The 17,087-nt window shown below is 46.5% G+C and overlaps 1 pseudogene; it reads right to left on the bottom strand.

Moving 5' to 3' along the window:
* Positions 1-2,551: 2,551 nt before the first annotated feature.
* On the bottom strand, positions 2,552-3,201 carry LOC134378827 (chloride intracellular channel protein 4-like; annotated as a pseudogene).
* Positions 3,202-17,087: the final 13,886 nt, after the last annotated feature.

Raw genomic sequence — 17,087 nt, forward strand, 5'->3', positions numbered from 1 at the left:
ATACAATGATTTTTCAAAATCCCTTGGAAAATAATGAGACCTTCCATCCAGATCTCCTCGCTGAAGTGAAACACGAAAGGGGAAATGATTCCTTAGTTGCAGGAATAAAACCAGATGATTTCCATGTTAATACATATGCTACACCAACTGCCAAGAAAACTTGAATGTCCCAAATATCTCAAGATTTTAAGCCATGATCTTTCCACAAATATACAATGGGGTAAAAGCATGTTGTAGGATCATCCTTCTTACTAGCTTTCGTCCATTTGCCAAACTCAATTTCACGTGAATAACTTCCCTCGTAAAGTAATAAAATCTGTCTTTCTACAGAGAAAAATAATTCTGCCTTCATCAAAATCATAATAGACCTGACTTCCTTGGACATCCAGAGGGACAGCCAACTGTAATCAGTGGATAAATAAAAAACAATAGAATAAACACCCAAAGTGAAAACACTTCACAACTGAGGCTCAGAATGTATTGTTTGCCACTCTGTTTTGAGAACTGGAGCTCCTTCCTCTGTCAGCCCTCTGTCCTGCACCACTCAGCCTACCATTCATTAGGAGAAAGACACCCTCCTCTTGAGTCTTTCTTGTACTTTAAGCTATGAGGCAAGGTTCAATATCACCTGAAGGCCAAGTTGCCACGATTTAAAAGTAGGTGAAGCGTGAGAAGCTTGTCCCCGCACCAGTGCAGACAGGGCACTTGCACCCCCTGAAGCTACTGCAACACAATCTGTCAGTAGATAACTAGCGGGTGCTTCTTCCTGGAACCAGACACATCATCACCCAACATTTAATTACAAAAACATGGGTGCTCAAACTCTAGATCAGCAATAAGGAGTTCTAGAAAAGGTAAGGGAAAGGAATCTCCCTGAGCCAAATGGATACAACATAGAGTTTTTCTTATGTTTCTACACTAAGCTAGTTACTGATAGGTAAAAAATGCAGTATGCTGATAAAAGTCAGGCTGCTTCCACAAAGCCAGTGCTTACTAAATGCTAGCACATCAAAGGGGGGAAAGTACTGCCATTTTAAAGCAATATACTTAAACTTTCAAAAAACAGCCTAATCAGCCTATGAGAAACAACACTTCTTAAACAAGTTAGGTACAAAAAATTACCCAAAATGTATTAGAGTCACAACCACAGTTCTTTTAGTACTTAGAAAGTCCATTTTTTGGTTTTTTTTTTAAAGATGAATTACATACATAGAAAACTTTTATTTTTTAATCACCAAGTTCATTCTCCCTTGTTAGAGCACAAATAATTCCTGGTTTGGGACTTTGATTTCAAAAACAAACAAAAAAACCATGCAGGGTTATATTCTCCAACGTGGCTGTAGAAAATTTAACTTGAGGAAGAGCAGTAATTGAGATCAGGCAAAACTGTTAATATGCACTCACCATAACACAACTATCATTTACTCCACAAGGAGTGAATAATCCTCTACGCAAAGTCTCAACAGTAAATGGGGATGGGACGGGAAAGTTGGCCACCTGGACAATGTATTCTTTGGGTCATCTACATTAAACATGCTTTAGAAACAAAATTTTACTTGATATTTTGAGAAACCCACCCTACATTCCATAGGTTAATTTCTGTATGTGTTAACTTCTACATTACTAAACACTGTACTGCTAGAGCTAAATCAAGTAAATATCAGTTTATGTAGTGTTGCTCCAAAGATGTATAAACAGCAAGGTGTATGCTTACCTAAAAAGGAGCTTTTTAAAATGAGGAAAGAAAGCAATAACGTTCCAAATCAATGGCACTGGGCAAAATATACGTAACACGCAATACATTTAGACAGAGTATCAGGTACCTATCAGTTTCTCTTGTAAGGATAAAATGCTTGAGGAAGAACTTGAGAATACACCCCTCCCTCTAAACTTTTAGCTTCTACATAGTGTCAGGTGTTACAATTGGTGTGGATAAATGCTTTTAGGCAAAAGTAAAAATCTATCTACAAAGCAAAATAGCGAAATCTGTAGTGACTTTTTGTAGAAGGCTCTTCTCTGGTGGTAATATCCCTTAATATACACCCAGGATAGACTGTTTCTGATACAGTAGCAATCCTTTCATATACTCTTACTAAATATTACAAAATTTCAAAAAAAAAAAACCATAAGTATTCCTTGTACCATGCATTATGCACCAGTTTGGGGGTGACTGATGAAGTCATGGCTACTATTTTAACAGTTAAACATTGCACCTCAAAAGTTCTGCCTTCTATACACAGTGAATGGACACAACGGCGAGGGCTCCAGAGAGATGGCAAACTACCTCTGCAGTGAAGTTTGTGTTGGAGGGTCTCCAAATGAGACGGGGGAGGATATGGGAGGTAGGCAGGGTAAAGGATTTTACAATAATACTGCTTAGGAGTGTACATTTTAAGATAACGACTATACCTTGTCTATCCTTGGCCCTAATCTTGAATAACTGCATGTTCATGCAAAATACAATTTCTACTTTATAGGAATAAGAGCAGTCTGTTAGGAAAAGCATATTCTTAGGGGAAGACAGAAAGATAGCTCTCTCGTAAGTGCTATTTTACTTGGTAAGTCTTTTGGCTACATCACTATATGCTATTTCAACCTCCTGACCACTGGGACAGGTATTGGTGAACTCATCCCTACTATAAGCCTTAGTTAAGTATCTCCAGATGCCAGTCATTCCTTTTGGGATATCAAAGTTGCGATATTTTTTGGCCACCACCTTGACAATGTGCAGTTTGGGCAGCAGGTTGCCATCAGCTAATGTCATTTCATTGCCGTCCAGAAATTTACGTGTAGAAAACTTAATGTTCTCCATAGTAGTCTCATCAAGTTCATCAGGTGGGGAGAATTCAGATATTCATCCAGTTTCCGCAGTGTTTTCAAGAGACCCCTCTCCAGTGCTTCGTTAGCCTCTGGCCTTGAATTCCTGATATATGCAGAGAATTTGGCAAAGATGTCCATTCCAGCAGTGTTTGATGCGGGGTGTTCTGGTGAAAGCGTTAAGTACTTGGGAGGGCATGAGACATCTTCAAGAAATTCCTGGATCTTATTGACATCCGTTTTGACTTCATTGTTAAAAGTTATAAATGGCGGGTGGGTCCCAGGAGCCGAGTTCTGCAGGTCTGCAAGCTTCCTTTTCAGGTCAACAGTTGCGGCACTAAATACAACTCCTTTGAGCCAAAGAATCATGAAGAGCCTCTGGGAAAAGGGGCGTTTTCCTACGCTTTCCCCATCACTGCCAGCCTTGAGGAAGAGCTCGAGGAGGGGCTCTTTGTCCTCCTCCTTCCGTCCGTTCAGCGGCATCGAAAACGCCTTGGCCGGCTCGGCTGTGCTCCGCGGGCGGCGGCGGCGGCGGCGGCTGCTTCTGCTCAGGGGTCGCTGCTGTTGCTGCTTCTGCTCCAGGGTCGCTGCGGCGGCTGCTGCTGCCCCGGGGTCGCTGCGGCGGCTGCTGCTGCCCCGAGGTCTCTGCTGCTGCTGCTTCTGCTCCCGGGTCGCTGCGGCGGCTGCTGCTGCCCCGGGGTCGCTGCGGCGGCTGCTGCTGCCCCGGGGTCGCTGCTGCTGCTGCTTCTGCTCCGGGGTCGCTGCTGCTGCTGCTTCTGCTCCGGGGTCGCTGTGGCTGCTGCTGCTGCTCCGGGGTCGCTGTGGCTGCTGCTGCTGCTCCGGGGTCGCTGCGGCTGCTGCTTCTGCTCCGGGGTCGCTGCTGCTGCTGCTGCTCCGGGGTCGCTGCGGCGGCTGCTTCTGCTCCGGGGTCGCTGTGGCTGCTGCTGCTGCTCCGGGGTCGCTGCGGCTGCTGCTTCTGCTCCGGGGTCGCTGATGCTGCTGCTGCTCCGGGGTCGCTGTGGCTGCTGCTGCTGCTGCTCCGGGGTCGCTGTGGCTGCTGCTGCTGCTGCTCCGGGGTCGCGGTGGATGCTGCTGCTGCTGCTCCGGGGTCGCGGTGGCTGTTGCTGCTGCTGCTCCGGGGTCGCGGTGGCTGCTGCTGCTGCTGCTGCTGCTCCGGGGTCGCGGTGGATGCTGGCTCCCGCCGCGCTGCGCTCGCTGGACAGTCCCGGGGTGGAGCTGGCCGCTGCCTTGGCTGCACAGCACCGCCCCAAGCCGCGCGCGCGACCCTTTTTTTTTTTTTTTTTTTCAGATTTAACTAAGTTAAGATGAGGTCATCAGTATGGGCCCTAATCCAGTATGACCAGTGGGTTTTTTTTTTTTTTTTTTTTGGTAAAGGGAAATTTGGAGACAGAGACAGACACACACAGAGGGAAGGTGACATGAAGAAACACAAGAAGAACACCACGTGGAGATGAGGATTGGAGGGACACGTGTACAGGACAAGGAACCCCTGGCGCTACCGGAAGCCGGGAGAAAGGCACAGACCCCCGCACCGTCAGAGGGAGCCTGGTGCCCCAACACCTCGATTTGGACCTTCCCGCCTCTAGAACTGAGACAACAAATTTCTGTTGTTTTAAGCCACTATGTTTGTGGTACTTTCTTATGGAAGTCCTAGGAAACTAATAACAATATTCTTAGTCAAATAATGTTTCTATTGATTTGCAACACCCCAGCCCCAACTCTTGAATGATAGATTGGTTGAGTAATATGTTTTATTAATTTTCTCTCAGAATTTTGAATGTGTTGTTCAATTGTCTTCAGTCCTCTGCTGACTCTGTCTGCAGTAGCATTATACTGTGTCCACGTGCATTAGTCTAACTTTGTCCTGCTCAGAATTTCTGTTCCCTTAATCTGAGCGTTCACGTCTTCCGATGCGTCTGAGAGATTCATAGCTGTTATCTCTTCACGTAATGTCTTTCTCTCCTTCCCTCTATTCTGCACTTCTGGAAATTGTATAAGAGGTGTGTTAGGCCTCCTCTTCTCTGTCTGTTCAAGTCACTTCACTTTTTCCATCTTTTTATCTATTAGTGCTGCAGTCTAAGAAGTTTCCTCAGATCTGGCTTCTAGTTCATTAGTTTTCTACTCAGAGGGTCTAATCTTTGTGTAATATACCTTTTGAATTTTTAATTTCAACTACTATATTTTTTTTCCATCATAGGAATTCTATTGAAGATTTTTAGAATTACAATTTTGAACAGAGTTTGGAGGAAGATAAACTTCTTATTAGTTCTCTAATAGAGATTTTTATCTCCATCTTTTATCTTTATCTAATGGACAGATTTTTTTGTGTGTAGTCTATGCCTTTTAGACACACTTTGAGTATCCTACATTTATGCAGGAGACTGTCTTTCAACACTCTATACCTGCTGGTCCCAAGGCCTCATTCATATCCTGAATGGCCACTAAAAATCCAAACCTTTAGATCAATGAGATTGAGAGTCTGTTCTCCCCTCTCCTTGGTAGCCACAGCCTCAGGTTACCCACTTCCCTCTCTGGTTTCTAATCTTGTCTTTATTTCTGGTACTCAAGAAGATGCCTTTTGTTCTTGAGTGTTTATGCATGGAAACACCTTTTGCTCATATCTTACCTAGATTCCCAGGTGTCTATAGAACAAATTCTAAAAATAAAATATGCCTTTGACTCCTGGTTCTGGCAGGATGGTGGAGTGAGATAACATGAACTCTTACCTTAGTTCATCACCTGCCAGAACCATGAGTCAAAAGGCATAGTTTTTGGCACATTTTTTACAAAGAATTAAGCCTATTGGCTATTGCTGAATACTATCAACAAAGGAGGCAATGTTTTCCATCTGAAATATTTCCAGGATAAATGTCAGAAATCAATATGTTCCAAATGCCTTTACCAAGGAATTACTCAAAATCTTTGAAAAAGATGCTCAAAAGTTATGAGCCTAAGTCTGGAGTCCATAATTGAATTTCCCTTAACAAGATTCTCACAGTGACCCAAACAAGGGAATTATTACTACCTTATTTTCCATGAGGGGACTGAGCCTTAGACTTGTCAGTTAACTCATTGTGTCTGACCCCCTTCACCTTACAGTTGAGAAAAACCGATGTCAAGATGGGGAATTCTTTGGAGCAAGATCTAAGGGATAGTATCTGGAAATGGTACTGCGACATCTGGAGTGATACACCTTTGGCCCTACTCCCTCAGGAGACTTCTCAAACACCTATAAGCAACTCTTTCACCTTAACCTTCAGGAGTTTGTCTCCTGGCCCAGCCTGATGTCAAAGGTAAGCCACCCTTGATGCTATAACATTGTGCCCTCATTCAGAAATCTGTTAGCAGCGTAGGCTTACAGATGTGTAAAGTGGGCATTTCCTCTGCAGACTTGGGGCTTCTCAATGAATGGGGCCTTGTATGACTTTCAGTTCTTTTTGTAGAGGAGTAGATGACTGTCTTAGTCTGTTTCCGTTGCTTATAACATAAATACTTGAAACTGGGTGATTTATAAAGAAAACAGAATTTATTGCTTATTCTTCAGAGGCTGGGACGTCTGAAGTCCAAGGAATACAAGTGGTGACAGTGACCCAGGGGTCTCACATTGCAAGATGGTGGAGGCAGAGAAACAGAGGGAGACTAACCTCCTCATTCACTCTCCTTTTAAAGCCCTCCGAGACATGCCCATGACCACCATTTTTAATCCATTCACTATGGCATGGTCCTGCAATCTAGTCACGTCTTCAAGGCCCCACCTTTCAATGACCATAATAGGATTTCCTAACTTCTTCAACACTGTCACAGTGGGGGTCAAGTTTTGGGGAGACACTCAATCCAAGGCAATGATCATCTCTCTCTTTTTTATGGAAGCCCACTTCTCCCACTCACAGTGTAAGTATAGAGATGCACCTATCTTAGACTTGTATTTTAAATGGAATGAATTAAATATCTTAAATGTCCCCATATCAATTACATACACAATGCACATGTATGTGTTTTTGTGAGTTTATTTCTTTTATTACAGAATTGCATTGCTTGAAAACTTGCTTTTTTACCTGTCAGTCTCCCGCTAACTGCCAGGAGAGTGACCGGCAGCAGAATTGTGTGCTTAGTGGGAAAACTTGATGCTACTGGGTAGCGCCCAGTGGAATGAGCAGACTTTGAGCAACAGCATTTTTATTCTGGAAGCAAAACGCTTCAGATGACTTCTCTTTCTTGTCAAGTTTTCTATATTTTGGTGCTTTTCTTGTTTTTGTTTTCATCCTAAATTTTGTACTTTTCTTATATTCACTGAATACGAAATAGCCTAGCATATTCCTTTGGGGAGCCAGAATTTTGCTAGGTGAAAGCAAGGGACAGATGTAATTCAGTGACATTTTGTCAAGCTGCGAAAGAGTAAATTTTCCTTGACTGTGGCAGGAGGTAATTATTTTTTGTTCATTTGTTTCTGACACAGGGGAAGAAAATTGGGGGTTGCTGTATCAACTAGTCCAAGATACTTTGGGTTCTGTTTGGCAGGAACAAAAACACATTTTATCATTGGAGCTATCGCCAGCCTTTGCCTTTCCCGACAGACTTGATGCAGTTTTTAACACTATGTATATTTTTGTGACCTCATCTCTTAGTGGTTCTCTTCCCTCTCCCTGAAAATGTCCTCGATGTACTTCTTCATCCTCTGACATTTTGTATTTTAGATTCATCTTTTGTAGGAATTTTGGAAATGTCATACACACAAAGATTTTGTCATTTACCAATGGAATTACTATGCTTGGCCACTTAGCCATCTCTTCGCTGGCTCTTGTGGTTGTTTCAAGTCAGCAAGCCATAAAAAATCTTTCTCTCTCTGAAACACAGCGATTTGGAAGATAATCGAATGGTGACTAGGGGCAGAAATGCCAGTCTGAGGAAGTATGCCACAGTCTCTCTTGCATTTACAACCTTCCTCAAAGCGAGTGTCAGACAAGTAGGAAAAGAAGACAGATTCATCCCATCTCAAGCCTGGTCTCATTTGCACGGTGCAGGCTGCCTCATTGTCTGCTGGGGGCTGAGACTGGTCCTACTGATGCTCTGTTTTGAGAAATTCCAGCAGCTCTGCATTTAGAGTTTTTAACCATCCTATTTTGGCATAGGATTCTCGACAAAATTATTTATTAAGACCTGCTAAAACTGTTTCTCTCAAGAGTCCCACAGGAGAAAAAGCCCACCAGGCGAGTGGGGCAATACAATTGATGTCATCATTTAACATTTTACATCAGAGGAAAAGCCAGATGCAAGAGCCTTACCTTGCAGCAAGACCCGGCTGCTCCCTTGAAGTCCTTAGTTACTTCTGTGGGTACCAGGCTTAGCTCTGTTGTCCTTTTTACAGACATTTAGGTCTGCAATGAAGGGTTGGCTTGGAGCTCTACAGCACTCACGAGAATGAGGGAAGATAAAAGAGAAATTGACAACGAGGTATAATGAAAAGGTTTGCCTTTGGAACCACAACACAATTTGATGTTTTCCTTAAACATTTTGTCAGATTAACTAGGAGTTAGATGGACACCATATTACACATGCTCTGGCTGATTAAATTCACAGAGGTGAGTGGCTTTTGAAGTGTGGCCCCATAAAATACGACTCACTATATTAGCTACTGATCTCCCAACAATTAAAATGTCACTTGTTTCAGAAATGACCAGATCAAACACGTGATAAGACTTTTTCCCACTTCATTTTCTATCACCTCCCCCGCTTCAATCTTATAAATTGGTAGAGAAACTTTGAGAAAAAAAATCATTTAAATAGATGGATAGCTGATAGGACATAAACGTTCTTATTCTTTACAATGACCAGAGATCAAGATCTATTTCTACCCTCAAAATGCTCCCCAGACTCTTTTCTTCCTTTTAACTTGCTGACTTCATTGGAGGTTCCTTTTTATTGTTGACTCTTTTTTTTTTTCCAACTTCTCAAATCTTGACAGCATTCGCCTGCTTTTCCATATTCATTTAAGTTAAGAAGAATCTTGAATCTCACTTGTCCTGACTTAATTCCATCAGCCAGGTCATCTGTGACAATGACTGTATCCCCACCAGAGGAAGTGCCTTTTGGGGTCTCACTGCTGATTTAGTTTCCTGTGATACAAATGATGTCTCTTAATTTGGTTAGAGCTTATGTTGACACAAGTGTTCATTAGGACACCCGTTTGCTGGCAATTCAATTTTAAATTAAATACACTTTGTTTTAAATTTTATTACTTTTAAACTACTGTATCTATTGTCTTTAATGACCCTATTATACAGTTATGAAGGTAAACAGATTTCTTTAGTAAATATCAAACATTTTATGTTAACCACAGTGGCAGAAACCAGACCGGTCAGTCGTATTCCATGCTACCTTCCACACCATCATGGATTTTTATCTCTAGTTTTGTTCATTAGCTACATGTGACACCGGTCATAGGTTTCACGGATGTTTGCTCACACATCCCTGATGACATCCTTAGGAAGGAGATGCTAGAATGATCATGACTGTGCCGAAGGGGAGACTGGGGAGGTCCTGAGAATCACAGTGGCTTGTCCAGGGTCACATAAGTGATAAGAAGGAGGTGCTGGGGCTGAACCTACATGAATCTCCTCCAAGCTGTGAAGCTGGCTGCACCCAGGCCTTGCACAGGGGTGCGGTCAGGCAGTGTTGGTGGAAGTGTGGGCAACAGAGAGAGGTCATGGGGAAGGAGGGTCAGCAGTCAGGTACCCAGAGGGGCACTTGCAGTCTTGTACACAGAGGAGGGGTTCAGGAAATGAGGTACCAGGAAGTGACCTCACTTCCTTGAGAACAGACCCCAACAGAACTCGGAACTCGGTAACCTGGCACCCACATTCTATACACAGCCCCTTCCCCAGCTCACTTGGCCACAGGCAGAGTGAGATGTTGTGCTGTATCCCGAGGTCCCGGGGCAGTAGCCCCAGGCAGCCCTGTGCTGAGAGGCTTGTCCGCTGCTTCCGGCGCTGGGTCAGCCCTCGCCCTGGACTCCGGTGGCCGTTTGGCAGGAGGTCCCCAAAGGTAATGTCAGGTGTCCCAGGGGAGGGCGGGCCAGGCCAGGCCAGCACTGTGAGCCTCCCTGGGTGACCGCACACCTTCCTCCTGCGTGTGGGGGGAATGGGGACATGGGACAACCTCCCTGGGCAGAGGCAGAGGGTGGGGTGTTTATAAACCTGCTGGTCCTGGTGTGTTCACACCTCAGGTCATGGCCAGAGGGTGAAAGGGGACTGCCGGGGTGGCAACCACCACCCTGTACATTAACCCTGGACCCTCAGGCTCACTTCTCATGTCCTCCCTGGGGTGAAGACTGGCCTCCAGCCCCTTCCGTCCTGGGTGTTCACGGTGCTGTCACTGTGCATCTCTTCCCTGTCCTATCCTAGAGTGAAGAGAAGTCTTCCCTAAGCCCAGATGCCACCCACATGTTGTGGCCTGTCCCGGCAGGCACCCTGCAAAAGTGGGTGGAGTACCTGGTGCCCACTGTCATGCGTGGCAATGACTCCTATGTGCACACGTTTCTGCTAAACTACAGAAACTTCGCCACTCCCCAGCAGGCGCTGGATCTGCTTTTCCTCAGGTGAGCACTCTGTCCCTCGATCACACAGTGTCACTCAGCCGCCTCCCAGCTGTGAGTCTTGGGACTGTCACCACACCCCTCTGAGCCTCAGCGTCCACCTGTGTTCGGTGGGTGGTAACAGGAACAAACTCCAGTGGGTCCCCCATGGAAAGTGCTGCTCCTGAGTCCAGCCCTGTGGAAAGTTCTGCTGGAGGGGCCACGGTCGTCCTCACTCAGGATTCCTGCCCCCCCACGAGGAAGTCTCTGTCACACCCTCACTGACCTCGTTGACTTGGGCTTCACTGTTTTCACATTTGAGATCCTATTTGCAGGCTTCTGGGAGTATTCAAAGCAGGGAGACCGGGGGCTGGCAGAGGGGCTTCAGGTGCACCCAGATATCTTGGGAGGAGTCGGTTGGGGTTCATTCCTTCAACAAACATATTTGAAGTCACACTATGCGCAGTGACTTTCTGGGCACTGACTATATTCCAATGAACCGAGGAGACTACATTCCCTGCCCTCCTGGGTTTCCATTCTAGTCAGAGGTCAGTCAACCACAACATACGTGAGGAGCAGGTAGTGCCACCATATGGTAGATGTGACACCGCCCTGGTCTCCTCTAGGTACAGAAGCATCCTTTTGGATTATGATGGGGATGGTGGACCCCTGGAGCAGCTAAAAGGGTAAGTAGGGTTTGGGTCCAGATGGAGGGGCTCCCATCTCCACAGAACTGTGTGTGGTGTATGGGAGCCTGTAGATGGGGGAGCTGGCAGATCTCTGGCTCCCACACATCTTATGATTCCTGCTACAGGGCTGAGGGCTCAGGATTTCCCTGCAGGGAAATTGAAGGCTCCCCCCATGGAGGCTTTTCCCAGCCCCTCCTTGGTTGCCAGGCCCATCTCTGCCAGGGCTGTCATACTGGACATTGGAGGGGCTGGTCTATGGACAGGCAGGGGCAGAGGGTACAAGACTGCAGCTCACTCAGGGGAGCCCTGGGAGGGCAGCATAGAGGGATAGGCCAGGCCTCTGATGCTGCTGCCCACCTGTCTCCTCCCAGCGCCATGTCCTCCATCCTAAAGATCTGGCTGGAATTCTATTCCATTGACTTCCACGAGCCTCCTGAATGTCCTTCTTTGAAGTTTCTGTTGGCATATGTACACATCAATCTGCCAGGCTCCGAGGTGGAGCGCAAGGCTGATCTTCTTCTGGCCCAGCTGGAGAAGCTGGAGCACCTGGAGCCCAGTGAGGCGGAGACTGAGGGTGAGGAGGAAGAGGGTGGGTGCCTGTGAGGGTTTGGGGAGGGGGCTGGGCTGGGCCACACAGAGCAGAGTTTCCAGAAGCAGGCTGGGGACAGGGGCACTGAGTACTCAGAACAATCATGCAGTGTTCTGCAGTATGGAAAGACTTCCTGAGGCTGGGTCTCTGGACTTGGGCTTCTCAGAAAGACAGTGTCATTGGAAGAGACATAGAAACTCATGTTGATATTTTCAATTGTTGTCCCTCCAGTTCCAGCTTCTGCCCAGGCTGAACAACTGTCCCAAGGGCTACAGACATCTTCAGCTCCAGCTCCAGCTCCACCTCCACTTCCAGAGCCAGAGCCTGAGCAAGATCCAGAGCCCAAGCCAGAGAAAGAGCAAGAGCTAGATCCAGATACAGAGCAAGAGCCAGAGTCTAACTCAGAGCAAGCGCCAGAGCCCAAGCCAGAGAAAGAGCAGGAGAAAGATCCAGAGGCCAATCCAGGGCTAGATCTGGAGCACGAGCAAGATCCTGAGCTAGAGCCAGAGCCCAAGGAAGAGCCAGAGCCTGAGCAAGATCCACAGCCCAAGCCAGAGTAGAAGAAACACCAGCATCCAGGCGAGCCCTGGCTCCAGAGCTCCCACAAACACCCTCACCAGTCCCCACTCCAGAGCTGTCCTTCCCCTTCCCTGCCACTGTGCTTGTCCTCGTTTTTGTCTTTGTCCTGCCTCTCCTCAAATTTTATCATCTTTTCTCTTCACTTATATCCCTTGTATAAAATAAAGTGTTTTAATATTTTCAAAATTACAATTCAGTGGCATCAAGTACATTTCTCATGTGGTGCAACCCTCACCTCTGTCTAGTGACAGGACAGCTTCATCAACTCTGTAGCCATTAAGCTGTCACTCCCCATCCCGCCTCTCCTAGTCCCTGACAACCACTCCATTTTCTGTGTGTGTGAATTTACCTATCGTGGATTGTTCCTATCAGTACAGTTATATGTTATGTGGCCTTTTGTGTCTGGCCACATAATATGAGAAGGAACTGATTAATTTTTATTTTATGTTTTTAGTAAGAGGAAAATTACAGAAAAATCAAAGACTATACATAGAAACACAGAGCCGCGATAGTTATTATTGTCATACTCTTGAAATAGGAACTACTTTTGAATGACTGGAGAGCCAGACACCACAGAGGAAAAGACTGACTTTTCCTGGTCAAAACAAAACAAGAATAATGTCAAAAGCTTAAAAGACAAACCCCAGATTGGAAAATTCTTCATGGGCAGAGAAAGGGTAATATGCATCCTAGTGGTACAAAGAGTTTTCATTTATCCATGTTTTTAAGGGGACAAAGGATATATTCCTGCAGTTCCAAAGGGAAGCAATTCATATGGCCAGTAAATGTCAGACATCCACGACATCCCTTATGATGACACACAACAATTTACACATTATCGAGATGTCATTGCCCCATCAGATGGGCAGGTCTGTATGTCTGGTGATGACCAGCTCTGGTGAGAATGTGGGAGAAGAGGTGCCAGCGGATGTCCTGGGAGACATGTGCATAGATACCCCATCTCAGGAACCACTCAGCAACTTCTATCAAAGTGAACACGCGTGTCCATCTGCCAAGGAGTGGTAATCTGGGGAGGTTATTCCACCACCACAACGGCCCAGGTTTTCAAGATTTCTGTTGAAGTGTTTTCATCACAGCACTGGTGGAGGTAGCAAGTGGCTGGCCACGTCTCTAACATCTTCTAGAGGGGCTGGGTGTTAAATTGAGCAGCTGCTGAGCTGCACACAGAAATTGTCATGTAAACATGTCATGAAGGCCAGTCTGTATTGAGGGTCTCAGGTTGAAAAACATCTATGTGATGTCAACATGCATACACACCTGTATGTAAATGACTGTTTAGGTGAGAGAGTGAGACAGACAGACACAGGACAGAGGAAGTCAAATGGGAGAGACAGGCTGGGAGATGTGACCAAGCCATGAATGAGGACCAGCTCTGCTGGGTGGGACTTTCAAAACCTTTTATTCTCCTTCACGTGATATGCGAATATTTTTAATATGCACATTATTTTATGTTTATATAAACATTAACATCACATTAAATACTATCCACTAAACACTCACCTACTAAGTAAAGTACATTACCCTGTTTCAATTTTTGTAGGCACTTATTACAAAGACAATAATGATTATAAGTAAATCAGTAGTTCAACATGAATGAACAATAACATTAAAAACATAGTCCTTCCACCCAGATGCCCAGTGGGTGTCCACTGTGGTGTTCTTCTTTCCTGTTCTTGCCCTGTGCGCAGGCACGTGTGTGTGTGTGTGTGTGTGTGTGTGTGTGTGTGTGTGTGTGTGTGTGTGGAGGTGTGTGTGTGCAGATGTGTGTGGGCAGGCGTCTGTCTGCAGGTGTGAGTGTGTGGAGGCATGTGGAGGTTTGTGTCTTTGGGTGTGTGTGTGTGTGTGTGTGTGTGTGTGTGTGCAGGGTTGTGTGTTTGTAGGTGTGTATGTGCAGTCATGTGCATGTGCACATAGGTGTCGGTGTGCAGAGATGTGTATGCATGTGTGTGTGCATGTGTGTGTGTGTGCACTTGTCTGGGGAGAAGGTGCTGTAGGCCTGCAGAGGACCTGCTGCCCCAGTGTCAGGTGAACTCAGGCATGCCGAGGGCACATGCATGTGCCATCAGCAGTTTTACCACCCTGGTGTCCTGTATCCAAGGCCAGGACCCTTTGCACCACTTGCCAGGCCAACTTCTTCAGTCAAAGTACCGCTTCCTCTGCACAATCCTTGGTAGCTCCCAGCCTGCTCTGCACCATGTGATCACACTCAGACCAGCCTGGGAGGAGGTGGCCATCACGGGGTGTCCCCAGCATTATAAACAAGGAGCCCTAAGATCACACTGAGGAAGAGACTTCTCCACAGTGACAGGGCTGCAGTGACACAGCATCGTTCCAATCCAGCTGCTGATCCCTCCAGGTGTGGCTGCCCCATGCTGCCACTTGCATTGAAATCAAAAATGCCCAGCATAGTGGGGGCCTGCCACCTTGCTGCCCTGCATGCTTTTCCCAATGTGAAGCACAGGAGAGAGTCGAGGAGGGCCTGAGGGCTGCAGTTCCAGGGAGCTGGAAGGTGAAGAGGAGCAGCCACATCCAGATGTTCAGTCCGGGAAGAGAAAAGTCTGTCAAAATGCAGAGCTCTGGCCAGTAATTACCTCGTGTCTTTGTGAAGTGTATTGCTGCACATCCCTGCTCAGCAAGAACTGCTTCTACCCAGCCTGGACATCTGGGAAGGGAAGGGCTTGGAGCCCTGGAGAGAGGGGCCCATTGGGCCGGAGCTGGACTCGTGCAGAAGACAACATTCTACCTCCTGAGCACAAGGGGCCGGGGTGGGTGTCTAAGAACAATGCTTCCCTGAAATCCTCTCTGTTTTATCATTTATCTTTCTCCTCCTGAAGAGTATACTTTCCATTTTAAGATAAGACAGGGATTGCCAAGATTGCAAACCACACTGAGGAGTCGATTCTGGGTTTGGCAACCCAAGTACACCACGTGATCTAGGACCTACTTGTCTAAGCTCTTTGTTCTGTTGTCTGGCAGCTGTGGTAAGACTGGAATAAGAAACATCTGCAGTGAGCAAATAGCCTGTGGAGAGGAGGGATGGGGGCCTTTCACCTAGGCTGACACTTTAAAATTGCAGATGGGGGTTCCTGGAAGACGTAATTATAAAAAGGATGAAAATTCAGTGCCTGCCCCCTAATGATGGGCATCCTATCCTAGCACTGAACTGCTGTTCACTCCACTATGAGCCAGTTCACCACTTTCCAGTGGTCCGTGACCACAGCCTGTCGTAGCCGGTCCTACATGGTCCATGGTGTCCGTCTGGCTATGGAAGCAAAGTACTTGCCATGAGGCCAAACACATGAAGCCCTGGAGTACGGGATGCCCTCAACCTGAGAGAGCCTCAAGGACACCCTCCGTGCACACACCAGGGAGACAGCCATTTTCTACTCAGAATCATTCCAGAACCTCCCCCAATATTGTTGACATTTTCCTTGATGCCTAAAACAGGAAGCAAAGAACTCTCTGGATGCGTCCAGAAGACACTGCACTTCCAAACGAGCCCCTGACTTGACTCACGGCAATAAAAGAGGCTTCAGTCTCCTCGTCCACACCGACTCTTAAAGGGCACCAGAACCATCTCTAGGAGCCACAATCAATGTTCTCAACTTTCACAAGACGGACAACGTGATTCTTGTGTCGATGACTGTTCTCAGGAGAGGGCTGGAAAATCTCAATAACTGTCAGGATTTTCTCAGTAAAACCAGCGAACGTCCGTGGATCTAGTGACAACCAGCAAAGAGGAGGAGGTGATGAGCTTCCTCACGCTGGATGAGGAGTGACAGGAGGTCAGCACGTTTACCAGCCGTGGTCAGCTCTGATGACTTTCCAGGGAGATGTCTTGAGTGGCTGTGTCATTACACTCTTTAATGAATTTGAAATGGAGCCTAACTTTAAACAAGAATGGAACCAAGAAGGGAAAGTCAAGCCCAATAACGAGCTCACCTTCAGCAGAGGAAAGTGGGGTACAGCTGTGCAGAAGGACTGAGGGTTCTCAACCCAGCCCGGGACAGGACAACCCACCTCTTATTCCTAGTCAGGTGCTGGGGAGGGTGCAATGTTGGACGTGTGTTGACAGATGTTCCATGAGGCCTACTCAACACTTGGGAAAATCACAGCAGAATTCCAAACTAACTGGGAAACAGACTCAGCTGATAAAATAAATAGAGCCCAATGTGAACATTCAGAGACAACCCCTTCATACCAGACCTCCACCCTTGAAGTCCTCTGATTGCTGAGAGATCTTCTCTACGACACCTGGACTCTGCTTCCACTTGAGGCCACACCCCCCAGCCCCTATCTGTCCCCCACCCCTTTCATCCAGCTCCTGACTCTACCAAAGTTGGGCTTCTCCTTCTGAAAATAGGTTGGAGACTCGATTTGTCCACAGTAGTCACTCTATACACTTCAGGAACAACCTACTTATCGGCTGCACCTCTGGTCTGAGCAGCTCTCACCTAACATCGCAAAAAGAAAACCAACCCCTGCATCAGGGGAATCGATGTTTGAAATGTAACAGACATAGGCAGGAAAGAAGCAGAGCTAAGTGGTTCCATTTAATCTGCCCCAGTCTTTGGTGCTAGGTGTCACAATCCAGCCACACCCAGATCTTAACGAAAGGGACTATGAGCTTCAACCACAGCAGTCCCACATTCTTTCCACCTGGAGCCTGTACAGCTTTACAGATACTAACTTTACATGTACACCCCTGATGAGTTTAGTCCACCGCTTTATAGCTTTCAGCATATAAAATGGGACACTAGATGCAAAGACTTGGAGGATGAGGGGTAGACATGGAGGGAAC

Source organism: Cynocephalus volans, chromosome 5, assembly GCF_027409185.1.
Source record: "Cynocephalus volans isolate mCynVol1 chromosome 5, mCynVol1.pri, whole genome shotgun sequence".
Taxonomy (NCBI): Eukaryota; Metazoa; Chordata; class Mammalia; order Dermoptera; family Cynocephalidae; genus Cynocephalus; species Cynocephalus volans.